This window comes from Haemorhous mexicanus, chromosome 16 (assembly GCF_027477595.1).
Source record: "Haemorhous mexicanus isolate bHaeMex1 chromosome 16, bHaeMex1.pri, whole genome shotgun sequence".
Classification (NCBI taxonomy): domain Eukaryota; kingdom Metazoa; phylum Chordata; class Aves; order Passeriformes; family Fringillidae; genus Haemorhous; species Haemorhous mexicanus.
The window spans coordinates 8,467,958-8,494,968 of NC_082356.1; the positions used below are offsets into that span (position 1 = coordinate 8,467,958).

Below are 27,011 nucleotides of genomic sequence, written 5' to 3' on the forward strand. Positions count from 1 at the left end.
TGATGTTGTAGTTTTCCCTGTAAATAGTTTTTCTTATTCCTTCTGTTATGAATATTGTTTTTGTTTCTGTTTGTTCTTTATCTTGTTGCTGTTCCCCATAAATTATTCTTATTCCAGCCCGGGTTCTTTGCCTTTTGTGCTTTCCATGGGAGGCGGGAGGGCAGCGAGGGCTGAGTGGTTTTAGCGGGAGCAGGAAATTGGGGAATCCCATTCCTGAACCCTGGCCCGTGGAAACCGAGCATCCCAGCTGGTCCCAGCCCTGGGAGCGGGTCCCTGGCTGGGGCTGTGGGAACCTCTTCCCTCTGGTGCCTGGGACAGCTGCAGCTGAGTCGGGGCAGGCTTAGGTTGGATCTCAGGAAAAGGTTTTTCCCCAGAGGCTGCTGGGGCCCTGCCCAGGCTCCCCAGGGAAGGGTCCCAGCTCCAGGGATCTCTGAGCTCTAGCAGCATTTGGACAGTGCTGCCAGGCCCCAGCTGGCATTGTTGGGGTGTCCTGTGCAGGGCCAGCAGTTGGACTCAAGGATCCAGATGGGTCCCTCCCAACTCAGCCAGTTCTGTGGTTCTGGGATCCCATGACCCTGGGGATGGGACTGCAAATGGTTGCCATGGCAACGGGCTCTGGCTGCAGGCCTGAGCTGGTGTCCATGGCAACCACCCCTGGCATGGGGTCTCCATGGAGCTGCCAAGGGACTGACCATAGCAACAGGGCTATGGTGATGGTTGCCATGGAAACTGACCAAAGCAACAGGGGGCTGGTGATGGTTTCCATGGAAACTGACCATAGGAATGGATCCTGGTGATGGTTGCCATGGAAATTGACCACAGCAACAGGGGGCTGGTGATGGTTGCCATGGAAACTGACCACAGCAATGGGTCCTGGAGTTGGTTGCCTATTATGTATCAGATTTGTCACAGGCACTCAGAGGGGTTCCATGGGGACTTTCCAAGAGTCTCCAGGCTGTTCAAGAGCTGGAATGTCACAGGCAGAGGCAGGGGCTCCATGGAGACCTCCCAGGGCTTTCTGGGGGTGGTAAAGAGCCGTGAGGTCACAGGCAGTCACAGCCATTCCATGGTGACATCCCAGGGGACCTTGGGCTGCAAAGGCACCGATCTGTCACAGGCACTCACGGGGGCTCCACGGTGACATCCCAGGTGTCCCCAGGCTGCCAAAGAGCTGGGATGTCCCAGACACTCCCAGGGGTTCCTGTCATGGGCACAGTTGGAGCTTCAGGCAAAGTTTATTAGAGAAGCTCCTGTTTGCTCATGAGGTGCAGAAAGATTCCCCAATAGCCCCCACATATCCCCAGATACCTCCAAGGACCTCCAGGCTTTCTAAACTCCTTCTGTGAGAGGAGCCTTGGAGCAGCTGGTTCTGATCCCAGCCTCAGACTTTTCAAGAGTTTGTGTGTAAAGAATTATCAAGGTGGAATTAAACCTTTACAGAATTTGTCCCACAGGATTAAGGATGACAAAGTAGATATATTTATATAAATATATATTATATTTTTTTGTAATGATTAGACAAAATTATCTTAAACAGAAATATTTACTCCAAGGTATAAGAGCTGTAACTCTAATATGTTATGTTATGTTATGTTATGTTATGTTATGTTATGTTATGTTATGTTATACTATATTATACACTCAGAATTCATTTCAAAGCAACTGTATTCAAGAAAAAGAAGCAGTTATTAAGCAGAGATTGATGTCACTCCCCCACAGCAATGACGGGGGCAAATCCCTTTGGCTCAGCCTGGAGCGGTGACCTTGAGGGGTTTCCCCACTGCAGGGAGGAATCTTCACACTCCCCCAAGAAGGGAAATGTCAGGAGATGCTGCCATTAACATTTGGGATGGGGCTTTTCTAGTCTGAAGTGCTGCCCTGTCAGTCAGATGTGCCCAGGCTGGACCAACTCAGCAGCTCTGCAGAAGCTCCCAGTGGTGTCACTTGTTGTTCCTTTCTCCAGGGATTTTTTCAGCCCTGCCACAGCTTCAGCTCCCTCTGAGGATGTTGAACTTTGGGATGGAGGAGTCAGGCTGGTTTCTGCATTATTCACCCCAAAGCAGTGTGACCTCTGTCATTCATTTCCCACTGGGGCCTTGCTGGTGTGGTTGAAGCCCACTGCAGGCAGAGCCTCCTGCTCCAGCAGGAACTGCCTTTCCTGTGCCATGAGCAGGGCAGGTCCCGCTGCAGGAAAAGCCCCAGGCCAGTCCCAGCTCAGGGAAGGCCTCGGGCACAAGGGCAGAGTGCCCTGCTGGGAGCTGTGCCAGGGAGAGCCTGAGGCACCAAAGGCACCTTGGCAGCAGCAGCTGCTTGCAGGGCATGGCCAGAAGCCTCCCTTGGCACCCCGGCCTGGTGGTCACCACTGCAGAGCTGCTGCCTCAGGGCTCATTTCTGGCTGGGCTCTGAAAAGCCACTTCTGCTCCAGGAGCCTGACTGGGAAGCCACTGGCCTCAGCACCTTGGGGACAAGATATTAATGACAAAACTCTTGATGCCAGCAGAGACAAGGCAGGGGCAGAGGAAAGGGGAGAGCCAGGCCCAGGGCCAGGGCTGCCATGGTGATGGTTATGAGGTCACTGCCCCTGCAGCAGCCTGGCTGCCCTCAGCAGACATTCTGGCCAGAAGTGTTGTGAGGGCACCCAGCACATCAGAGAACCCACATAATAGGAAATCCATCCTTGGGGATGAGAGGGTTTCACTGGGTCAGGTTGCACAAATCTCCTGCTCTTGGAGCATTCCTGTGATGTGGAATCCACTTCTCTGGGAAATCAGTTGCAGTTTTGTGCCACTCTCATTGTAAAATATTTCTTCCTTCTGACAAATGTAAATTCACCCTCATTCAGTTTAAAGATGTTGACCCTTGTTCTGTCACTGCAGGATTTGGGAGAAAATATTTTGACCAGTATTTTCCCGCTTTCACTGATCTTGGAAAGAAACCGAAAATCTCCCAAGCTAGAGTTTGGAGGCCTCATCACAGAACCAGCAGGGACAGGCTGAGGTCTCTGGGTTCCTTGATGTGGAGACTGAGGACAGAACAGGAGTAGCCTGGAAGGGATTGAAGGGTGGTTTCAGAGAGGCTGGAGTTTTTCTCCATTGTATAAAACAGCCAGAGAAAGAAATAATGGCACCAAGGGCAGCTGGAGAGGCCCAGACTGGGCACCAGGAGAAAGGAATTTCCCTGCCAGGGCAGGGCTGTGGTGCAGCACGTCCCCAGAAGGAGCCTGGAGAAGCCCAAGGCTTTGTGTGGGCAGAGAGGCAGGCAGGAGGCAGAGCTGTCAGCAAAGGAAGGGGCCAGCCAGGTGGGGCAGCCAGGGGATGACCACAACCTGCAGGGACAGAGGTGCAGGTTTGTTCAGCACCAGAGACACCTTTCCCTTTGCTTGTCTTGAGCTGTCATCAGTGCCTCCAGTGTTCTGCTCTAGCTGGAACCTGGGGACACTTTCTCAGTCCTGTCCCTCTGAAGGATCTATTAAATTATAAGAAACTTGAGTGTATCAATGTCTTTTTGAGTTCTTGAGAAGTTCTTTGAGCACATTCTGAGGGACTAGGTCTGATGCAAAGAGCACCAAAGCCCCAGAGGGTCATTAAAGTCCTTGTGCTGTGTCTGTGCTGCTGAGCTGGGCTGGGCTCCTGGCCCAGAGGCAGCTCCTGGCAAGGGCAGCGCTGCAGAGAGACAGCTCTGGGCAGGAGCAGCTCCTGTGCACAGCCCAGCAGGGCTGGGGCACGGCCAGGGCACCTCAGGGACACGAGCAGGGCACAGACAGAGCTCACAGGGGCTCAGCACTGGCAGGGGCTGTGGGATGTCCCCGAGGGGGCTGTGTCACAGCAGCACCTCTGTGGCTGTGTCATAGAGGCACAGAGCAGCTGGGGTGTCAGCAAGGGCCTGTGTGACAGCCCAGAGTGGGTTGTGTGAGGTCACAGATTGGGCTATGACATCACAGAGTTTGTTGTGTGAGGTCACTGAGCAGCTACAACATCATAGAGGGGATTCTGTGACATACAGAGCAGGCTGTGACATCATGTCATGGCTGTATGACATCATAGAGCAGGCTGTGAGGTCAAAGTGTGTGCTGTGACATTACAGAGTGGCAGTATGACATCACAGAGAGGGTTTTGTCACATCACTGAGGGGGTTGTGACATCACAGAGCTGGCTGTGACATCATAGAGTAGGGTGTGAGGCCATAAAGTAGATCCTGCCATCATAGAGGGTGGCTCTGTGGCATCAGAGAGTGGGTTGTGGCATCAGTGGGTGGCTGTGTCACATCGTAGAGCAAGCTGTGACATCACAGAACAGACTGTGACATCACAAGGTGACTTTGTGACATCACAGAGCAGCTGTATGACATTCCAGGGTGACATCCCAGAGTTGGCTTTGTGACATCACAAGGGTGCTGTGTGACGTCCCAGAGTGGGCTGTGACATCACAGGAGCTGTGTGACATCACAGGGGCTGTGTGACATCACAGGGGCAGTGTGACATCACAGGGGCTGTGTGATGTCACTGGGGAGGTCACTCTGCCCTGTCCCCCCTCACAGCCCCCCCAGAGCAGTCCAACCCTGCTCGTGCCCAGCAGGGTCCCCTGTCCCCCCGGGTCCCCCCGCCCCCGGCCCCGCAGCCTCCCCCAGAGGATGTTCCACGAGATCGACCCCAGAGCCTGACACGGGGACGGGGGGCCGGGGCCCTGGGGGTGGGACAGGGGGACAGGGACCCCCCAGCAGTGTCCCTGTGTCCCCCAGGGCCAGAGCCTGGGCCAGGGCTCCTTCACCCTGTTAGGAATGACGGCTTGAGAATGCTGAAAAAATCCCTGGCAAGGGATCAGCAAAAACCAGATTTGATATTAAGGGACAGCAGCACAAAGTTCCTTGGCAAGAGTCACTCTGCTCCTGCCTGGACACTTCAGGCACACCAGGAAAACAAAGCAACAACAAAACCAAACAGAATCCAGGCAATCAAACCAGAAATGAACTGAGAACTCTCCCTGTGTGTGTGTGACAAAAGGGCAAGGATAAAAGGAACAAAGAGATAAAAGCCTAAAAGAGCTCAAACCTAACAGGACTTAATTTATACCTTAACTGATACCTTAAATGCCACAATTTAGCCAAAACCAGCAGCTAACACTATTTAACGTGACATGAAACCTACGACTTTGCAATTTAACAGAGGAATAAGACTTAAGAGTGTTCAACTTACCTAATAACTTACATTAAAAGTAACAACTTAGCAAAAGAACAACTCTCAGAAGCATTTAACTTAGCTCATACCTCATGACTGAACTATTCTTAGAGGCCTGACTGACTCAGCTCTCCAAGGCACTCAAACCCCTCAGAGAGCAGCATTTCTGCCACATTTCCCCAGCACAGGCACTCCTGTGTGCACACAGACACAAAGAGTCAGTGCAAGGCACCTGGGAGAAATTCCCCTGAGGGCAGGGAATGCTCACTGCTGATGCTTTGGCATCTCCCCAGCGGGCCAAGGGCTGAGCCTGGAGCAGTGGGGGGATCGGCCCAGGCTCTGTCGCTGTTCAGGATCCCCGAGTGCAGCAAACGGGAGAGTTCCCGGCTGGGAGAGGCCCCACTCAGAGGGAGTCGCTGGCCCAGGAGAGCTCCAAGGGCTCCTTTTGGAGCGCTGTTTGCAGGGCCCCACCAGAGGGGCTTCAGTCCCAGCAATGGCTCATCCTGGCCACACTTGGCATCAGCAGCTTTCTTTGGCACTGTGAGAACAGGGATGTTGTGCCACCGAGGGAACAAAAACAGTTCCCAGGGCTGCTCCTAAAGGAACCAGGAGCTGGTTGGGCAGCAGCAGTGCCTGGAGCAGGCAGTGTTTGTGATGAGCTGCAGAGGAGCTGAGCCCAGGGGCTGCTGGCCAAGGCCGAGGCCCAAGGAGCATTTCTCAGCTGGCAGGGCGGGCTGAGAAGGGGAGGGGGGAATGCAGCAGCACAAGGCCATGGAACCAAGGGAGCATTGTGACACTGTGGGGCCCTGTGAGACCAAGGGACCAGTGTGACACTGTGGGGCCCTGTGACACCAAGGGACCATTGTGACACTGGGGGGCCCTGTGAGACCAAGGGAACACTGTGACACTGTGGGGGCTTCATGGAATTATGGAGAACACTGTGACATTGCTGGGCCTCATCGAATGAAGGGGACCATTGTGACACTGTGTGGCTCCATGGAATGTAGGGATCATTGTGACACTGTGAGGCCCCATCAAACCAAGGGTCCATTGTGACACTGAGGGGCCTCATGGAATCATGGAGACCATTGTGACACTTGGGGGTGTCATGGAACCAAGAGGCCATTGTGACACTGTGAGACCCCATGGAGCCCAAGGTCCACTGCGACATTGCAGGATGGACCTCTTGGAACCATGGAGACACCATAAGGACACTTCACAGCCTTATGGAACCAAGGGACCTTTGTGACACTGAGAGGACTCGTGGAATCATGGCCACCATTGTGACACTATGAGGGCCCATGGAAGAAGCAAAGCACTGTGACACTGTGAGGCCTCATGGAACCAGCGAGACCATTGTGACCCTGGGGTTCCCCACAGAACCAAGAGGACCATTGTGATACTGTGGGGCCTTGTGAAACCAAGAGGCCTTTGTGACACTGCAAGGCCTCATGGAGTCCTTGGGACAATTGTGACACTGCAGGGCCTCATGGAATCCTTGGGACTACTGTGACACTGTGGGGCCTCATGGAACCAAAGGGCCAGTGCTGCTCCTCAGGGACTCGTGGAATGAAGGAAACATGTTTGACACCGTGGTGGCCCTTGGGACCAAGAGGCCATTGTGACACTGTGGAACCATGGAGAGCATTGCTGCCCTGCCAGACCTCATGGAACCAAGGATCCACTGTGACACTGCAGGGCCTTGGGGGACCACAGCACCACTGTGACACTGCAGGGCCCAAAAATCCAAGGGAATTTGTGACACCAAAGGGACCCCTGGAGCCAAAGGAACTTTGTGACACTGGGAGACCTCATGGAATCATGGAGACCATTGTGACACTCTGGGACCTCATGGAACTGTGGTGACACCAAGTTGTCTGGGAGTGTTGATCTTCTGGAGGGTAGGAGGGCTCTGCACAGGGCCCTGGACAGGCTGGATGCAGGGCCCAAATCCAACAAGGTGAGGGTTAACAAGTCTCAGTGCTGGGTCCTGCCGTTTGGCCACAATAACCCCTGCAGTGCTACAGGCTGGGGACAGAGTAGCTGGACACTCACATTAGCACCCTGGGGCTGCTCACGGGGGTTTTCTGTGCTCAGCATTGGCCTGGCCGTGTTCTTGAGAGAGCCTGGGCAAGGAGCCTGGAGCCCCCAGGGCCTGGCCTGAGGCGTCAGCGCTGCCCCAGCAGTGCCCATGGCCTGTCCCTGCTGCAGCCCTGGCACTGCCACCCCCAGGGCTGTGCCTGGCCCCAAGAGCACTCAGGCCCTACAGCAACACCAGGGCCACCAGGGCAGCGGGGCAGGGCCACGGGAGCAGCACTGGCAACACCAAGTGCTGCTGCTGCTGGGCACAGCTGCTGTGCCAGCACTGATCTGCCCCAGCTCTGCACACAGACATTGCTGCTGCAGCTCCAGAGAAGGCAACACAAGGGCATCTCTGCAGAAAACTCTGCTGGGAGATCCTTTAGCTCCTTTAAAGCCATCAAGAGCGCAGCCCCTCACTGACACAGTCTTTGGCCACAGGGAACGTGGAGAGAAAAATAAAAGAGAAATGGCACCAGGAATTAATTTACTTAGTGGACAATATGAAAAAAGCAAAACAAAACAAAACACCCCACAAGCAAAGCAAGAAGTATCAAAGATGACTTTTATTTCAAGTGGTTTGCTGAAATTGGACAGCAGTTTAATGTTTCCGAAACCATCCAGTCATCAGTCTCCTCACTGCTGCCTTGAGCTCCTGGTTCCTCAGGCTGTAGATGAGGGGGTTCAGGGCTGGGGTCACTACTGAGTACAGAACTGACAGGGCCAGATCCAGGGATGGGGAGGACATGGAGGGGGACTTCAGGTGAGCAAATGCTGCAGTGCTGAGGAACAGAGAGACCACGGCCAGGTGAGGGAGGCAGGTGGAAAAGGCTTTGTGCTGTCCCTGCTCAGAGGGGATCCTCAGCACAGCCCTGAAGATCTGCACATAGGAGAAAACAATGAACACAAAACAACCAATGGCTAAACAGGCACTAACTGCAATGAGCCCAAGTTCCCTGAGTTTGTAGAAAGAGCAGGAGAGCTTGAGGATCTGTGGAATTTCACAGAAGAACTGGCCCAGGACATTGCCATGGCACAGGGGCAGGGAAAATGTATTGGCCATGTGCAGGAGAGCATTGAGAAAGGCACTGGCCCAGGCAGCTGCTGCCATGTGGGCACAAGCTCTGCTGCCCAGGAGGGTCCCGTGGCACAGGGGTTTGCAGATGGACACGTAGCGGTCATAGCACATGATGGTCAGGAGGGAAGGCTCTGTTCCAAGGAAGAAGATAATCAGAAAAACCTGAGCAGCACATCCTGTGTAGGAGATGGTCCTGGTGTCCCAGAGGGAATTGTGCATGGCTTTGGGGACAGTGGTGCAGATGGAGCCCAGGTCAGTGAGGGCCAGGTTGAGCAGGAAGAAGAACATGGGCGTGTGCAGGTGGTGGCCGCAGGCTACGGCGCTGATGATGAGGCCGTTGCCCAGGAGGGCAGCCAGGGAGATGCCCAGCAAGAGGCAGAAGTGCAGGAGCTGCAGCTGCCGCGTGTCTGCCAAGGCCAGCAGGAGGAAGTGGCTGATGGAGCTGCTGTTGGACATTTGCTGTGGCTGCACATGGGGACCTGTTCATGTAGAAAGGACAGTGACAAGTCAGGAGAAGCTGCTTTGAGCAAAACCTGTGCCATTCCCTGCAGACTGTCCCGCTGGGACTCACCCACACTTGTTCCCGCTCTGGGAAAACCTCCACCCAGGTCCCGGCCTGATCTCCAGCTGTGCTGGCTGAGTGTGCCAGGAGCAGCCAGGCCTGTGGGGGGGGGGCTCTTGAGGAACCATCCCTGCTCCACTGCCCTGGGTTTGTGGCCATGGGGCAGGGGGACAAAGCTGGATATTCAGGAGTTCTCAAGGGAATCACTCCAAATGCAGAAAGGCTTGATAGCATCTGCACTCAGACTTCTAAAGTAAATAGAGGGCAGAAGTTAGTGTAAGGATTGTTTTCCTACCCACACACCATTCCTGGCTCTCTGAGGTTAGAAATCCCCAGCATTTCTGCTGCACTCAGAGTTTGCCATTAAGAGATGGGAGAGGCAAAGGATTCCCTGTGGCTCAGGGAAGGTGAGGGGCTGGATGGGCTTGTTCCCAGCTGCCCTGGCTTTGCACCTTTGGCTGCAATCAGAGCACAATCACACTCCAGGGTCACCCTGGAGTAAACCAGACCCTGCCCAGAGCAGAGGGATCCCTGAATGTCTCACCCTCTCTCAAGGTCTCTGGGCAAGGTCTCAGCACCCCCTTGTGCCAAGGACACTCATGGCTCCCTTGGCAAACCCAGCAGCATTTCCTCAGCTCTGGCAGCTCTCCCCTTCCCTGTGTGACATTCAGGGAACTTCCAGAGGCTCTGGCACAGATTTGCACCCAGGAGGGCAGCTCAGAGCTTGGAAGGGCACAGCAGGGAGATCCCTGTGTGTGCCCATGATGGGATCTCAGGGAGGGGGCTCAGCTCATTCCCCTTTCCCATGGACTGCTTTGCCCACAGCCCCACAGGTGCCAGGGAAGCTTGGACACCCCATTCCCATGGATCCCCCTGCCTGGCAGGAATGCCAGGGGCAGTGCCTGACCCAGCTGCTGCAAATGCCAGAGCCTCCCTGAAAGCAGCAGATAACAGTGACAATATCAGGGCAGTGCAGAAACAAGGGAAGGTGTTGTGGTGCTGTGCCTGAGAGGGCAGGGCAGAGACAGCCGGGCACTCAGGACAGTGTTCCTGTGCCCAGCTGTGCCCGGCACCTCCCACACACCAGCAGTGCCCTCCTGCCCCCAGCACTGCTCTCCTCAGCCCCCTCTCCCTCCCTCAGCATCTCCCTGGGCCTGGACATTCCCTCCTGAGAGGAGCCTTGTCCCTGCCAGCGCTCACAGAGCCCATCCCACTCTGTGTGCCCTGGCCCCGGCCCTACAGAAACCTGCCTGTGTGCAGGGCCCTGGCTGGGGCAGGCTCTGTGTGCAGGTGGGCAAGGGCAGCTCAGGAGAGCCCTGCTGGGCCCTGCAAAGGTGATGCTGCTGCTGTCCCGGGCTGAGGAGGGGCTGAGGGCCCTTTGGGAGGCTCCCAACAGAGAGACTGACCACCCAAAGTTACAGTTCTGGAGTCTCTGTAAATGTTCAAACATTCCTTTAATGATCCTGTGTGTCCCTTTCAACTCAGAATGTTCTGTGGTTCTGGGATTACAATTCCTGTTCTGCTTCTCTCATCCCCCTGTTGTGTATAATCAAAAAAGAAAAAAACCCTTGCAACAGTGTTAGAGCAGTAAAGTAAAAACCAGACATTAATTGGAGGCTTCCAGGTGTCCCAGTGGGGATGGGGCAAACCCAGCTCCTGATTTCAACAATTTATTAAGGTTGATAAATTAGGATATTTAACGGGAACATCCAGTAGCAGATTACACACCCCTGGTTCAACCCACTAGAGTAGGTCCAAGGGCTTCTCTGCCTCTACTTTTTGTTGTGACTGCTCACATTCTGGTCAAGAAACAAAATTTTCTTGTAGGCTCTCTTCCTAATAATAAGGCTATTTGATAATAACACAGATAATAAGACAGTATTTCAGGAATGTATTTAGACAGTCAGCCCATTGTTCTAAAATCTAAGAGAAAGGTTAGGAAATGTACCAGAGTTAATAAGGGTTCTAGTTATAGAAATATATAATAGCAGCTTATTAAGAGTAAAAAAAAAAGAGTTTAATGGAAAAAAATAATGATTATAGATTTATAGCTATATAATTGTATTTTACAGAGGCATGAATATATGAAAAATATAGAAAAAGCAAAAATCTTTTTGTCACCACCCCAACATTCCCATCCTTCTCCAAGAAGGAAATTGAAAACACTCTCAGGAAACCTCCTGATCCTTACAGCAATCCCAGGCTTACCTTCTTTGAGAAGTGCCCTCCAGAGCTCTGCCCAGGCTGGTCTGGAGCTGGGAGCAGCCCTGCCCCACCCAGCCCCTCTCAGCAGCAGCACCTGCCCTGCTCAGGGTGGCTCCTTCCCCCCAGAGCTTCTCCCAGGAGCTGGGAGCAGCTCCCCAGGGCTGGCTGAGAGCTGTCCCTGGCAGGCAGCAGAGTCCCTGCCCCAGCACAGCGCCCTGGGCTGCAGGACCCTGCTCTGCAGGACAGCCCTGGGCACCCCTGGCTGCTCTGCACAAGAGAGAATCAGAGAATGTACTCACAGAGTCTGCAGGCATTGGGATGTTCCAGCTTTAGGAGATGGCTCCAGGAGCTGCAGCTGCATTGTCCTGCAGCCAGAGGTTCCTGTGCCAAGGGCTGGCAGTGATTGTGCCCCAGGCACTTCTCAGCACCTTCCCAGCCCTGACTGATTGAAGCTCTCTGTGCCTCTGTGCTGTGCTTGGGGTGGCTGCAGGCAGTGCCCCAGCCCTACTGGGCTGGGAGAAAAGCTTCTCATCAAGAGAAATGTGCTTTTGAAGCTTTTCTTGGTTACCAGGAGCTGCCTCTGTGCCAGGAGCCCAGCCCAGCTCAGCAGCACAGACACAGCACAAGGACTTTAATGAGCCTCTGGGGCTTTGTGCTGAGGACCTGAGCATCAGCCCTTGAGAGTGAGCTGAAGAAACCTCTCCAGAACTCCAAGTCAGAATCCAACTCCAAAGTTTCTTTCACTTTTAATGGGTCCCACTGAGGGACACGACTGAGAAAGTGTCCCCAGGCCCCAGGCAGAGCAGAGAACTGGAGGCAGTGATGACAGCTGGGGACAAAGAGAAGCCAAGTCTTGGTGCCCTGGGGCACAGCAGGGTCTGTGCCACCAAGGGCTGGGAGGAGACACCTTGTCCTGAGGCACTGGGGCCTCCTGGCACAGCCCCAGCCAGGCTGGGCACTGTCAGCCCCTTGTCCTGCCCTCAGCATCCCCCCCTAGCCCACATCCCAGTGGCCTCAGGGATCTGCTGGAAGGAGTCCCTGGGGAGCCTTGCTCAGCAATGGCCCTGAAGGCTCCTGAATGCTCCCAGGGACTGCAGGGTTTTCAAAGGACTTTGGGTTTGGCTTTTGCCTTGGAGTCTCTGAGAGGTGTGAGCAATCATGGCCTCCAATTATCTGCTGTAATTAGTCCCTGGAGAGGCTTTGTCAGTAACAACAATCAGTGGGCTCATTAATGCTTCAAGGTACTTCAGTTCTTTTAAGGTACTTGGTGTTTCTCTTTTCATACAGACTGTGTGAGAGGTTTGTGCAATCATGGCCCCAATTATCTGCTTTAATGAGTCACTGGAGAGCTTTGTACTGACACTGAGTGGGGCTCATTAATGCTTCAAGGTACTTCAGTTCTTTTAAGGTACTTGGTGTTTCCCTTTGGATACAGACTCTGGGAGAGGTTTGTGCAATCATGGCCCCAATTATCTGCTTTAAGGAGTCCCTGGAGAGCTTTGTACTGACACTCCGTGGGGCTCATTAATGCTTTGAGATACTCAAGGTTTTTAAGGTACTTTGGATTTTCCTTTCCACACTGAATCTCTGAGAAGTTTTTGTGCCATCCTGGCCTCCAATTTTCTCCTCCAAGGAGTCCATGAGGAGCCACTTTTGGGATGGACCTCAGTGTGACCCATTCATGCCTTGAGATTCTTTGGGGTTTTCTTCTGACTTTGGCTCCTGGAAAGGTTTGTGCAATCTCCTCTCAGGCCCTGAGGTTGCAGGGCTCAGCTCCAAATGCACAGTGGGGCTCATTAGGATCAAGCAAGTCCTGACAAACCATGGCTCTGCCTTGATTTCCCTCTGCTCTAGTTCATGTCAGCAGGAAGTTTTCCTTTTACAGTTATGGATTCCTATTTCAATGAGCTTCTAAGAAATATTTAATTCTATTTTAAAGAATGTATTTTATTACTGTTCTCTTTAGGGAAGAGGTGATTGCAGCACTCTGTGTTTGATATTGATGTTGGACCACTCCCAAGGAGGTCTGGCCAGGTCAGAGAAGTTGTACCTTGAGAGCTGACTCAGCATGGATAACCTTACCTCACATTCCCCAACTTCATGTGAGAAACCATTATCACTTTCAAAAATTTAAATTATTAAGATCTTATCAAAACACAACAGAAGACTGAATAAAGAGAAGGACACAGCACTGGGAGCAAAGGATTCAGTCACTGTGTGCTTATTTACAAAATGGATGTTCTGTCTTTTATACTTCCAGCCCCTCCCAAAGCTTTGTCAATCGACTCCTGTCCAGTGGTGCAGATCACTTTATTACATCTTGATTGGAGGTCAGGTGCTGCCATAGTAACAAGCTGACCCTCCCAAATACCCCAACTACTGAGGCCATCCCATGATAACAAGGCAAGGGGGAGGGGAAGGATAATTATACATCCACAAAACTTCTCTTAACATATATTTAATATTCACCCCTTAATTGTGAGAGTCAACCATAGCATTACTCATCTATAACAAACCCCCCTTTTCTTTTTCTATTAGTCATTTTGCTCAAACAGTTAAGTAAAAAATTTCCTCTCTCTCTTGAATGAGTCATACCAGCATCTGTTGATGTGGGCAAGGACAGCGGGAAGAGGAGAAAAAATCTCAGGTTTTCCTTGGACACACTTATTTGGAATGGACAAAAGGGCATCACAGAGGTCCAGTATGGCTTTGACTCCCATCTACCATGCCTATGTGGTTGCTACCCATAGTCAGTGTATCTTAGGGGTGAGTACAGAGGCCAGCTCGGCCCTGCCCTCCAGTCCCTGTTGAATTAAAAGACAACTGAGGAGAGGAATGACAGAGGTCTGGTCTGGCCTTTTGTCCCTACCTTACCATGCCTACAGGGTTGCCGCCTGCAGCAGGGCTATGGAGCCTTCTTGGTAGTGAGCAAAGCAGCCAACCCGGTCTTGCTCTCCTCCCTTTGTCTTATTTTCTTGATGAAGCTGTCCCATTACCTTTTACAGTCCCTTGTGTACTTCTCCTCAACAGATGCTGGTAATTCTCACCCATTAAAACAGGAAGACAGTTCTCAAGCTGGTTGGTGGAAGCTTGACTCTACTTTTTGGGCATCTTGGTGTTTTTCTGGTTTTCTTTCAGTCTCTGCTTGAGAGTCAATCTCATTTCCCCTTTTTCTATATCCACAAGCAGATAGAAGGGTTTGTCTAAGGCAGGAAGACTCAGTGCCGGTACACTGACTAATTTTTGCTTTAAAGCTTCAAACTTTTGTTCATCATCTTTTTCCCACCTAATCTCTTCTTCAACTAACTTTTCATACAAGATCTGGATGGCCTGCATGTATCCTTCAATCCATAGCCTACAATATCCCCACAAGCCTAAAACCTGCTGACTTCCCTCTTAGTTTTTGGCCCTGGGAGTGAGACTATCCCCATAATTCTCCCAGGGTTCAGCTGCCAGCTCCCTTGACAAATCACATGTCCTAGGTACTTCCATTTTTACAAAATGGAGAATCCATTTTGATATCCAAAAACTTAGTTCCCCAGAAAATTTAACAACACTATGGTCGATTCCCAAACTTCTTTTTCTTCCAGTCCTGATAGAGCAAATAATTTACATATTGGATGAGCTTTATCCCAGGTTTAATGGAGAAGTGGTTTTAGTACTTCTCCTCCTAGGGTTTGACCAAACAGGTTTGGGGATTTGGAAAACCCTTGGGGAAACCCAGTCCACTGAAGCTGTTGCTTCCCCCAGAATCAGGGTTCTCCCATTCAAAGGCAAATATAACCCACTTTCCTCTGCCAGAGAGCACACCCAAAAAGCATCTTTTAGGTCTGTCACACTGAACCACTGGGATGTTACTCAGTAGTCTATAGGGATTGGGCACCACTGGGTACCGATTCACTGTTCTTTTGTTCACTTCTCTCAACTCTTGGACAAGCCTGTAAGTTCCATCTGACTTCTTTCCTGGTAATATGGGTGTATTATGGGGGGACATACATGGCTTTAAGGGCCTGTCCTCAAGTAGGTCCTGGATCACCGGCCGTAGTCCTTGTCTCCCCTCCAGGGAGAGTGGATGTTGCTGTACCCAAAATGGATGGTTTTCATTAGCTATTTTTATTACTATAGGTTTGATGTTTAATTTACATCCATTTTTTAGTTTTGCCCACATCATCTCATGAATTTTCTCCTCATTTCCTTCCCTTAACTGGAGAAGCTTAACTACCATCTTCCCTTTCTCTGGGAGCACTCCATCCTAATAAATTTCACCCTGCATTTGGAACTAACAGAACATCCCCAATTCCTATTTTATTTGTTCCTTCAAACTTTATTGGCATTATAACTGAGGCTTTGAACCTTTCCCCTTGTCTTGGTTTGAAAAGACAGGTGTCTGCTAATGAAGGCAGGAGCCACCCCTGAAATGGAAAATGTAAACCCCCTCCCTCCGAATTGTTATAATTTTGAAATTGAGGGGGCTCTCAGGCACAGATATGGGAGCAGGAATAAGGGAAGAAAATAAAAATTAGGGAAGAAAATAAAAATAAAAGAAACAATGCAGTAAGACAAAACAGCACTGACAGGCTCAGAATATGACCTGACACCCTGTGGGTCAGGGTGTTGGTAGCAGTGCAATTGAAATGGTGGCTGCATTCCTCCTGCAGTCTTCCTGCAGACAGGTGTGGTTCTGTTGGAGCAGTGATCCTGTAGAAGGGTGTAGTCTTCTTCTGAAGGTCCAGTGGTGGTATAGATGGGCCTAGTCTTCCTCTGGGAATCCAGTGGAAAGGCTGTTCGGTTGTCCCAAAATCTCAGATTCTATCCAGGTAGGAATGCTTGGCCCCTCCTCTGGGCGGAGCATCTCCCAATGGGATGATGTAACTGTTATCAGTCATGCAGTGACATTCATTAGCCCATTAACAGCAGATGTCTCCCAGAGGGAGGATTGGTTTGTGGAAGAGATGAAGAAAAACTGCCCAATTCACAGAAGATAACTGCCCACCTCTAACAGATGGCAAATAGAACACACATATTGCCTTGCAATCTAGGACATTATCCACCCCTTATTCTATTTCCATCTGCATCACAATGAAACCTTACACACTGTTCTCATTTAAGACTAGGTTTCCCTGTGGTACACAACGGATTTCTCCATCTTTCTGCATTACCCACCAAGTGTAACCTGGTCCTCGAGCAAAAACAATTCCACAGATGGGTTTGTCTTTGCCTGAGGTGGGATTAATCCAGTCTTTCCTAAAATATCTTTCATGTGTACAACAGGGACTTTATCTCCATCCACTGTGTGCAAGGGTTCAGACTGGGCAGGACCAGCTCGATTGATGGACCCTCAGGTGTTGACCATCCAGGCGACTTTTGCTAAGTTCATTTCCTAAGTTCTTAAAGTCCCCCCCAGGTGCCTTCAGGGTAGTCCTAAGCAGTCCATTGCACCGTTCAACTTTCCCTGCAGCTGGTGCATGATAGGGGATATGATATATCCATTTAATACCATGTTCCCTGGCCCAGGGGTTGCTAAGGCTGTTCTTGAAATGGGTCCCGTTGTTTGATTCAGTTTTCTCAGGGGTTCCATGTCTCCACAGGACTTGATTTTCCAGGCCCAGGATGGTGTTCCGGGCAGTGGCATGAGGCACAGGGTGGGTCTCCAACCACCCAGTGGTGGCTTCCACCATGGTCAGCACGTAGCACTTGCCTTGGCGTGTCTGGGGCAGTGGGATGTGGTCAATCTGCCAGGCCTCCCCATACTTGTACTTGGACCACTGCCCACCATACCACAGGGGCTTCACCCGCTGGGCCTGTTTGATGGCAGCACACGTCTCACAGTCATGGATAACCTGAGAAATACTGTCCATGGTTAGATCCACCCCTCAGTCTCGTGCCCTCATGTCATCTCTACCCTGATGACCTGAGGCATCATGGGCCCATCGAGCTAGGAACAGCTCCCCCTTGTGTTGCCAATCTAGGTCTGTCTTTGACACCTCTATTTTTGCTGCCTGATTTACCTGTTCATTGTTTCAATGTTGCTCATTAGCCTGACTCTTGGGGACATGGGCATCTACATGGCAGACTTTCACATGTAGCTTCTCCAACGGAGTTGCAATGTCTTTCCATTCATCAGCAGCCCAGATTGGTTTTCCCCTACGCTGCCAGTTGGCCTTTTTCACCTTTCCAGCCAGTCCCACAGGGCACTGGCTACCATCCATAAATCAGTGTAAAGGTAGAGCTTTGGCCACTTCTCTCTGTCCAGGGCCAGCTGAAAAGCCTTGAGTTCAGCAAGTTGATTTGATCCACCTTCTCCTTCGGTAGCTTGAGTGACCTGTCGTGTGGGGCTCCATACGGCTGCTTTCCACTTCCGGTTCATCCCTAGGATACGACAGGAACCGTCTGTGAAAAGAGCATAGCGTGTTTCCTCTGCTGGTAGATGGTTGTATGGTGGAGCTTCTTTAGCACATGTCACTTGCTCTTGTTTCTCTTTATCAGTGAGATCAGAGTTTTCACCTTCTGGCCAGTTTGTAATTATCTCCAAAATCCCAGGGCGATTCAGGTTTCCAATACGGGCGCGCTGTGTGATCAGGGCAATCCATTTACTCCATGTAGCATCAGTGGCGTGGTGGGTGGTGGGAGCCTTTCTCTTAAACATCCACCCCAGCACTGGTAGTCAGGGTGCCTGGAGGAGTTGTGCTTCCCTGCCAATCACCTCTGAGGCATCTTGAACTCCTTCATAGGCAGCCAAGATTTCCTTCTCTGTGGGAGTGTAGTTGGCTTCGGACCCTCTGTAGCTTCAACTCCAAAATCCCAGTGGTCGATGCCGAGTCTCCCCAAGCACCTTCTGGCAAAGGCTCCAGGACAAGCCATTGTTCCCGGCTGCAGAGTAGAGCACGTGCTTCACCTCTGGTCCCGTCCTGACTGGGCCAAGGGCAACTGCATGAGCGATCTCCTGCTTGATCTGGGCAAAAGCTTGCTGCAGCTTAGGGCCCCAGTGGAAATCATTCTTCTTGCAGGTGACCAGGTAAAGAGGGCTCACAATCTGGGTGTACTCAGGAGTATGCATTCTCCAAAAACCCATGGCACTGAAGAAAGTTTGTGTTTCCTTCTTGCTAGTTGGTGGAGACATTGCGGTGATCTTGTTGATTACCTCAGTGGGAATCTGATGCCGTCCGTCTTGCCACTTTACTCCCAGGAACTGGATATCTCGGGCAGGTCTCTTGACTTTGCTCTTCTTGATGGCGAAACTGGCTTCTAGCAGAACTGGATGATCCTCTCTGCTTTTTCAAATACTTCCATTGCTATGTTCCCCCACACAATGATGTCATCGATGTACTGCAGGTGTTCTGGGGCCTGACCCTTTTCCAGTGCAGTCTGGATCAGTCCATGGCAGATGGTGGGGCTGTGCTTCCACCCCTGGGGCAGTCGGTTCCAGGTGTACTGCACGCCCCTCCAGGTGAAAGCAAACTGAGGCCTGCATTCTGCTGCCAGAGGAATGGAGAAAAATGCATTAGCAATGTCAACAGTGGCGTACCACTTTGCTGCCTTGGACTCCAGCTCATACTGGAGTTCCAGCAGGTCCGGCACAGCAGCACTCAGCAGTGGAGTCAATTTGTTCAAGGCATGATAGTCCACAGTCAATCTCCATTCCCTGTCAGACTTGTGCACAGGCCTGATGGGGCTGTTAAAGGGTGAGTGGGTTTTGCTGACCACCCCTTGGCTCTCCAGCTCACGGATCATTTTGTGGATGGGGATCACGGCATCTCGGTTCGTCTGATACTGCCGGCGGTGCACTGTCGCAGTGGCAATTGGCACTTGTTGCCCTTCCACGTTCAGGAGACCTACTGCAGATGGGTTTTCTGACAGTCTAGGCAAAGTGTTCAACTGCTTAATGTTTTCTGCCTCTACAGCAGCTATGCCAAAATCCCATCTGAGTCCCTTTAGGTCTTTGTAATAGCCATCCCAGAGAAAGTCTATGCCCAGAACACACGGGGCCTCTGGGCCAGTCACAATAGGATGTTTCTTCCAGTCTTTCCCAGTCAGGCTCACCTCGGCTTCCAACAGGGTCAATTGCTGTGATTCCCCCCAGCACGCCAGCAAAGGAAACAGGTTCTGCCCCCACATATCCCAATGGTATCAGGGTACACTGCACACCAGTATCAACTGAGGCATGGTATTTTTCTGGTTCTGATGTGCCAGGGGCCATCGGATCCACACTGTCCAGAAGATCTGGTTTTCCTGTGCCTCTCCCTGCCTAGAGGCAGGGCCCCTCTAACCCTGGGTATTATTTCTTTCCTGGGCATACATGGCAGAGGTTCCTTGAAGGGGATCAGACAGATCATACTCAGCAGCTCGGTCATGGGAGAATGAGGCTACCTTCACTTTACTGGAGTTCCCTTGATTAGTGTTTCCCTCCTTGAGTTGACACACTCGTGCTGCCAGGACAGAAGTGGGTTTCTCATTCCACCTTCCCATGTCTCTGCCCCATGGTCCTGCAGAAAGAACCACAGGTCAGCCCGTGGGGTGTACCCTCTCTCTCTAGCTGGGGAACGTTGGGCTCTGACTTTGGAGCCTGTGACTCGCACTGGTGCGATGTGGGAACTGTTCCTCCTCACCTCCTCCTTCATCTCCTCTCTGAGTTCTTGGAGCACAGCAGAGACATGAGCCTGCATCAGGCCACTGATCATACTTTCATAATTTCTAAGCTTGTTGCCAAAAGAGCCCACTGTCTCTCAGTTGGTATCGGCATTAATTGGTGCAATGAAGGTGATGTATTGAGAGGGCCCCAGATTTGCCAGACTCCCACACATTTGCCCTGTGCACCTGACCTTGTCGGGGTCATTTTCATGCTGTCCATCCCTCCCAAGGAGACCTCCAATACTGCCACTTCTCTCAGCTGTTAGATACCCTCCTCCCCCCTCAGAGGGTCTTCCAGCACATTCTATGGTGGTGCTCCTGCATTCTCTCCCTGTGGACAAACCTCTCTCTGGCACTCATTAAAAGCCGCTCCCAGAGGGAAAGGGAGCCTGGCTCCCTTACAAAAATCCGATTCATACCTGAGTCCTGGGTCAAGGGTCCCACATTCCTTGCCTCACCACCATCCAGTTGCACACCTGTACCAATAAGGTCCCAGACCCAAAATAGACAGGTTGTATAAGCCTCACATCCCCTTTGTACAATGACTTTGTGTAGATTACAGAGACTTTTGTACATCAGGGACTCAGTGATGATCTCAGCTGTTGTCTCTCCTGCGGGTTGTGAGGGCCCTCCTTTCTTATCCTCATCTGGCTGCTCTGGCTTCATCGTAGATCTCCTTGTTTCCACTGGGGCAACTGCTGCTGGCTATGATTGCCTTTGCAGTTCAGCTGGAACCTGGACAGTTGTAACATCTGTGGGTTCCACTGCTGCACCATCAGACTCTCCCTCTTTGAGGCAGGGAGAGGGTTTTTCACCAGCCAAGGAAATGTACTCCTTCAGCATCTGGCCCATCTTTTTCTCTAGAACCCCCACCCAACCTGGGTGGTTCATTTCTGAGATGGGCTCTGGGGCAGGGTCAGGCTCTGGGGCAGCAGCATCCCTTGTCTCTGGGGTAGGTATCAGTGTGGTTATCCAGGTTAATCTTCCCTTATCTCTGAATGCTAAATGTAACAGGCCTATCAGCAACACCAACCACTGTATGGTATCATTAGCATTTAGAGTGGATCTGAACCCTTTGAAACTGGTGGGTCAGACCCAAAGAGCTGGGTGAAGGGCTGGGAGAAAATTTCCCCCAGTGTCATTTCCTCACAGTAAGTACCATTATTAAAGTAACCCCAAAAACATACACTTAGTGTCTGATAGCTCTGAATCCATGTGCCTGCCTTCCAGAGGAAGTTAAAAATCCATTGATCCCTCACCTTATTAAGCCATAAAGCAAACTGGATAATAGCCACAGCAGCCTTAGCTATGGTTGCCCTGTGTTCCCAGGGATGGCCAGGCTGCTGCTGATGGGGCAGAAGGAAGAGCTCCAGGCCCTCTGTGAGGGTGACTGAGGGCAGTGGGCTGACAGCAGGAGCTGGCTGGGTGAGCTGCAATCCCTAGGCAGGGAGCTGCAATCCCTGCCCTGGCTGTGGTGGGCTTTGCTCCTTGTGTGGATGAGGGGTGCTGTGGGCAGAGCACACAGAGATTTCAGGGATGCGGGCAGGGGGATTCATGGCCAGCACTTTGTATCTGATCCCCTTGGCCCCTCCTCTCTTGTGGCCATGGCAAGAGCTAGTAGGATGGCTCTGGCAGAAAGGTCTCCTTGGATTCCTGCACATCCAGGTTCTGACTGTGGCTCTGTTCCTCTCTCTTTCAGCCCTTCAAGGCCTGAGTGAACACAACAGCCCCTCCTGCATAAGCATATTTGTTCAGGTGATGTTTGAGGGAAGAGCTGCAGAACTACTTTTATCAGCTGGCTCAGAAAAACCACTGTCTCTTTAAGACCTCCAGATCCCTTGGAAGGTGAGACCACCTGGAGACCAGAGGAGATCACCTGGAGCTCCAGGCACAGCTGATGACTGGCACAGCTGAGCCTGTGGGAAGCTCCCATAGCTCCTGCCTTCTCTCTTGCTGTTGACAGCCCTCAGAACCTGCCCATCCCCTTTCTTCCCTCCCAGCTCATCCCTTTGCTTCGCCTTCCATTAATAAACAGTTTGGCTTCTTTGCTTTACCTGCATCTCTGTGGAGCTGGAGCGATGCAAATCTGGAGCCCTGGGACACACAGGCCCCTCCTGCCATTCTCTTCCGCACTGTGTTTTTTGCACAGACACAGAGGAACGAGGGCAGATCAGGCTGGAAAGGTCCCTGTGCTGAAGGTCCAGTTCCACAACACTGTGGAGTTACAGATCTTGCTGAGCACCCTGGAGCCCCTGGACTTTGGAAGAGCAAACCTGAGGATGCTCTGAACCCACCTGTGAGGATTCCATGGCAAGCATCCATGGAGGGCAAAGGAGCTTGGAATGCTGGAAGGTTTCAAGAACAGCTTCCTGAAAGCACAGCAGTGCTCCATCCCTGCACAGGATCAGGAAGAGGGCAGAACCAGAGACCATCTGGGCTTAACAGAGAGCTTTGGGTGTGCCTAAGGGCAAATGAAGCCGCAGCACGGTGCCTGAGACTCGGAGGCGCAACCGTGCCAGTGCCCAGAGCGCTGTCAGGCAGTGCTGGGATCCCAGGTGTGGTTCTGGTCCCCACAACCAAGGAATGGCAGCCCCAGGCTCAGACCCAGTCAGAAAGCCAAACAAGTGAGACCAGAGGGAGGGCACCCTTCAAGTTTCTCTTGGGCATGGCTGCAAAACAGCCCCTGCTGCTTCTTCCTCCGCCTGTGTTTGGGGTGTGCTGGTGGCAGAGCCAGCCAGGTTGTGCTCTGCCTTCCAAAGCCTGTTGGGAGCCAGCATGAAAAGCTCTGCGTGCACAGCTGAGAGTCCTGGAAGGTGCTAGCAAGAGCGTCCTGCAGGAACAGGGCTCTGGGCTCTGGCTGGGAACAGCCTGGTTTTGCTGCTGTGACTGCAGGCAGGAGTTGAGGCAGGTGAAGAGGCAGTGGGCAGCTTGTGTTTGTAGAGGGCCTGGGGCTGCACCTCTGAACCTCCACCTGGAAACACACTTGGGGGAATACGAGCTAGAGCTGGAGTGCCTGTCCTGAAATGACCTGAAGTTATTCAGCCTTGCCAGCTTTTCTTAAGAGTGTATTGGTGTTCCCCAGGAAAGCAAAACATTTGGGGAAATGCCTTTGGAGGAAAGGGGCTTGCTTCTCAAGGAAAGTGCTTCCCAGGGAGCTCCCAGTGAGGTGGGAAGGGTGATCCAGGAACCATAGGTCTGGCAGCCTGAGCTTGCCACTGAGGAAGGCCTTGGAGCAGATCCTCTTGAGTGCCATCCCCTGGCATGTGCAGGGAACCAGGGGGTCTGCTGGAGGGTGGGAAAGCTCTGCAGAGGGACAGGGAAAGCTGGGGGTCCTGGTGGAGTGTTGAGGGCTTCTGTGTTGGAGTTTGGGGGTGTTGGTGTTGGTGGGGTGTCGGGGAAGGAGCTGTCTGCAAGGTGAGAGGTCTAGGCTGGAATTTGAGTCAGATTTAAAGCAGCATCTGTGGTTTGGCACAGATTTGGTTACAGAGGGCAGAAAGAATACCTGTGACTATTCTTGTTCATCGTCCTGATTTTCCTGCAGGGAACAAGAGGGGAGAGCTGTACTTTACTGGCCACTTAGATATCTGTACCAGGGGGAGGATTAGCCCTTTTGCCATCTACTCATTTGTTTGGGCTACTATTGTAACATTGAATGGACTTTAATTTCTTGAGAGCTTTTATTCTTTAAGAGAATTAGGATAAAATCATCCCTTCATAGAAAACCATTTGCAAACCAAAGAACTGTCCTTTTTTTAACTCTGTGCAGTGTTATGTTTTGTAAAGTGACTCTCAGTGGATGATGTTAAGGCAAATGAGTTGCTGCTTTGAGACAGAAAGCAAAATTCCAACTCTTCACCTTCTCAGGCCATCCCAATGAAGTTGGGAAGTTTGCAACTTTTTGGAACTACTTGAGTTCAGCAACGGGAAGTAATGCTTTCCTGAAGTGAGGATTCTTAAATGCCAGATTCTTCTGTGCCTTTGCCATTAAGGTGTTTTTGTGCTGAAGGAAATGAGAAAATAATTTCAGCATGGAGTGAGAACTTCTGACCCAGACCAAGTGTTGCCAGCAGTGTCTCCAGGTGCTCCTGCCAAAAGCCCCTGCAGGAAGGAGCACAGTCCCCAGTGTACATGGGCTTTGGCTCCCTCTGGCACAGAAGCCCCCCGGGGGCACAGGTCTCTGGGGCAGGAGATGGGCACCAGCGCTGCCAGGGCTCGGAGGGTGGCAGGTCTGCTTGGGCAGGGACTCTGCCACACCTGCTTATTTCAGCGCTCTCCGGGCCCCAGGGCTCAGAGAAGCATTCGTGCCCTGGCCCACACGTTCCATGTCCATGCCACACCCGTGGGTTTAGGATGGCCACCAGCCAGGACGTGTCCCAAGGAGGCCGAGCCAGCTTCCCTGGAAGGCCCCGTGCCCTTCCCAGTGCAGCTGTGTTGGCAGCCCTGGAGGCTCCTTCTGCTGCCCTGAGCCCACAGAGCAGGGCAGCATTTGCTGATGGTTTGAACCGCTCCTAAAGACCCTGTCGGGCTGTCTTAGACACTTGGGGTGAGAGATTCCTTCAACCTGGGCCACTTTGGGTGGGCTGGGGGTGGCCCCAGGGCAAGGGGCCGTGGGTGCAGAGCACAACCTTTGTGACACGGTGCTGCGTGGGCACCATGGCATAGAAGAGGTGTCCAAGGGCCCTTTGTGACACGTGGTGACATAGAAGCTGGCAGTGACAAGAGCACACCACAGTGCTCAGAGCACACAACGGAACAGGACAGGACAGAGCGGTGCCGTGAGGAGCCCCCACACAGCGCGCTCGTTCCTGTCCAAACCGGAGCCTTTCCGAGGCGTTATTGCTGCAGCTGAGCTCGAGGCCTGACCACAGGACTTGGTGCCCTGTGGCCTTCCCGAGGCTTTTCTTCTGCAGGTGCCCTTGAGGGCAGAGCGTGGGACTTGGTGCCCCAGAGGCATCTCCCATCCCTGCTGCCAGTGCCCTCGAGGCCAGACCACAATCCTTGACAGGAGTCTCCTGTCCTTGTGGCAGGAGCCCTCGAGACCAGAGTGCAGGACTTGCTGTCCTGTTGCCTTCCTGAGGCTTCTTACTTGAAGGTGCCTTCCAGGCACCACTGCAGGACTTGCTGACTCTGAGCTTTTCTGAGGCATCTCTCCAGCAAGTAGCCACAAATCCACTCAGAGACATGGAGCAGAGACCCCTAAGAGTGCCCAAGCTGGCCTGGGTGGAGGAGGAGGAGGAGGAGAAGGAAGAAGGCGCTGGAGCTGCTCCAGCACAGGAGACCAAAGAGGTGGTGCTGTTTGAGCTGCTGCAGGAGGGTGAGTGGCAGAGCTGGGCCACAGGGATGGTGCCTTCAGCCAGCCTGGCAACATTGCATCCCATCCCATCCCATCCCATCCCATCCCATCCCATCCCATCCCATCCCATCCCATCCCATCCCATCCCATCCCATCCCATCCCATCCCATCCCATCCCCTGGGCCATGCCCATGGACAGGGGCCAGGCAGACACCCCGCAGTGGCCGTGCTCCATCCCCTCAGGCATCCCAGGGCTGTCCCCACCTGGGGAGCGCAGGGCTGGGCTGTGTTCTCCGGCCTCTCCCGCAGCCCCTCAGCTCTGGCTGCGCTCGTTCTTTGCCAGGTGCAGCCCTGGAGCGCACACAAGAGCAGGACCCCGCCCGTGGCCTCTTCCGCCGAACAGCGCAGGTACCTGCAGCCATCCCCACCTGGGCTGGGCCTGCTTTCACTGCACTTGGAGAATTCCATGCACCATCCCTGGCTTCTTGCCCTTCTCCTACAGCTGGTTTGCAAATTCATCAAGAGAATTCGGGAGGAAGAGACCAGCACCATGGGAACTGGGCTCAGAGCATACACGCACATCTTCAAAACCAAGACCAGTGCTGCCCTGCTGGATATGCTTGTAGAGGAGGGCTTTTCCAACCCAAAGCAAGTAAGCAGCCTGTGGCCAGGGTTTGATCCTCCCAGGAACTGCTTGGCCTCTCAAGCCACACCCACTGGTCACTGGAAGGCTTTGAGGCCATGGCAGTGTGGTGGGAAGGGAAGAACTTCTCTGAGGACCCTGGGGACATTCCTCCTTCTGGCAGCTTTCCAAGTCTTCCTGTGCCTTCTCCAGGTGCCCGCCCTGGTCAGGTACATCCACCAGTGGCTCCTGGCCAATCAGTTTGCTGAGCACAGGCTGAACAGGACCCTGCTGGATCTCACAGAAGCACAGCCTGCTGATGTACTAATGACGCTCCTGCGCGTGGCCCCATCCTGTGACAGGTATGGGGCCCACCTGCCCAGAGAGCTCAGGGCTCCCCAGCCCATCAGCCTGTACAACTTGGCCCAGGTGTCTGACCAACAGAGAGTTCCAGGGCCCTCTGGCTACTCCCTTTGCCAGCCCTGGCATGTCACCCCCCGTGCCTGCTGCCATGCTCCCTCCCTGCCCTTCAGGGGCCTGTCCCCACAGGGCTGGGCTGCCTGGGTGCTGCCAGTGAGGGACAATGGGCAGAGGCAGAGCTGGAAGCTGGCTCAGATCCCCACTGCTGCCCAGGCCACCGTGCTGTGTCTGAGACCTCCCTGAGACAGAGCTCTAACCCCACAGAGCTGCCATGGCCATGTGGAAGACCATCATGTGCTCGCCCAGGACTGCGGAACCAGTGCTGCTGATCCTCCTGGATGTGCTGGGGAGCTGGCCAGAGCGCAGCACATGCACCTCTGATGGGGACAAAACGGGTGTCTTTGCCCTGGCTGTGAGTTTCTGTAACTGGCCTTTGCTGGCCCCAAGGCCACCTCTCCAGCAGCTCTCCATCCTCCTTCCCCCACTGCATCTCCCTGCCTCAGGCGCTGGCCTCAAACCTGGCCCAGGGGCAGCTTCAGGCCCACCAGGCCCCCTGCTCCCCCTGTGTCTCTCTGGGCCTCTCCCTGCCAAGCTCGGGCCCTGCCACACTGACACCTCAGCACTGAGCACTGTCTCGGGGGGCTTTGTCCTTTCCAGGCAGCTGTGGTGATGTGGAAGATCCTCCAGGTGCCCTGTGTCCCACATATGGTGACGGTGTATTTCCCCCGCCTCTTTGTGCATCTGCTCCTCCAAGTGCTCTTCAGCACTCTGGATATGCCAGAGGAGGTCATTACCTTCTGGAAGGGATGCCAGGAGCAACATGGCCTTGCCACCAGCCCCAGGAGGTGCTCCATCCTACTCCTCCTGTCCCTGCCACATGGCCTGGGAAGGAGCCAGTGCTCCCAGCGTGACCTGGGCTTTGCTCTGCACGCAGGTTTGCAGTGCAGACTC

The 27,011-nt window shown here is 52.9% G+C and overlaps 1 protein-coding gene and 1 pseudogene across 1 annotated transcript in view; one reads left to right on the forward strand and one right to left on the reverse strand.

Moving 5' to 3' along the window:
• LOC132334706 (zinc finger protein 850-like) overlaps positions 1–27,011 on the forward strand; it is a 1,213,125-nt pseudogene that overhangs the window by 584,258 nt on the left and 601,856 nt on the right.
• Positions 1–27,011, reverse strand: part of LOC132334721 (zinc finger protein OZF-like) — a 126,041-nt gene that overhangs the window by 8,416 nt on the left and 90,614 nt on the right. The window lies entirely within an intron of this gene.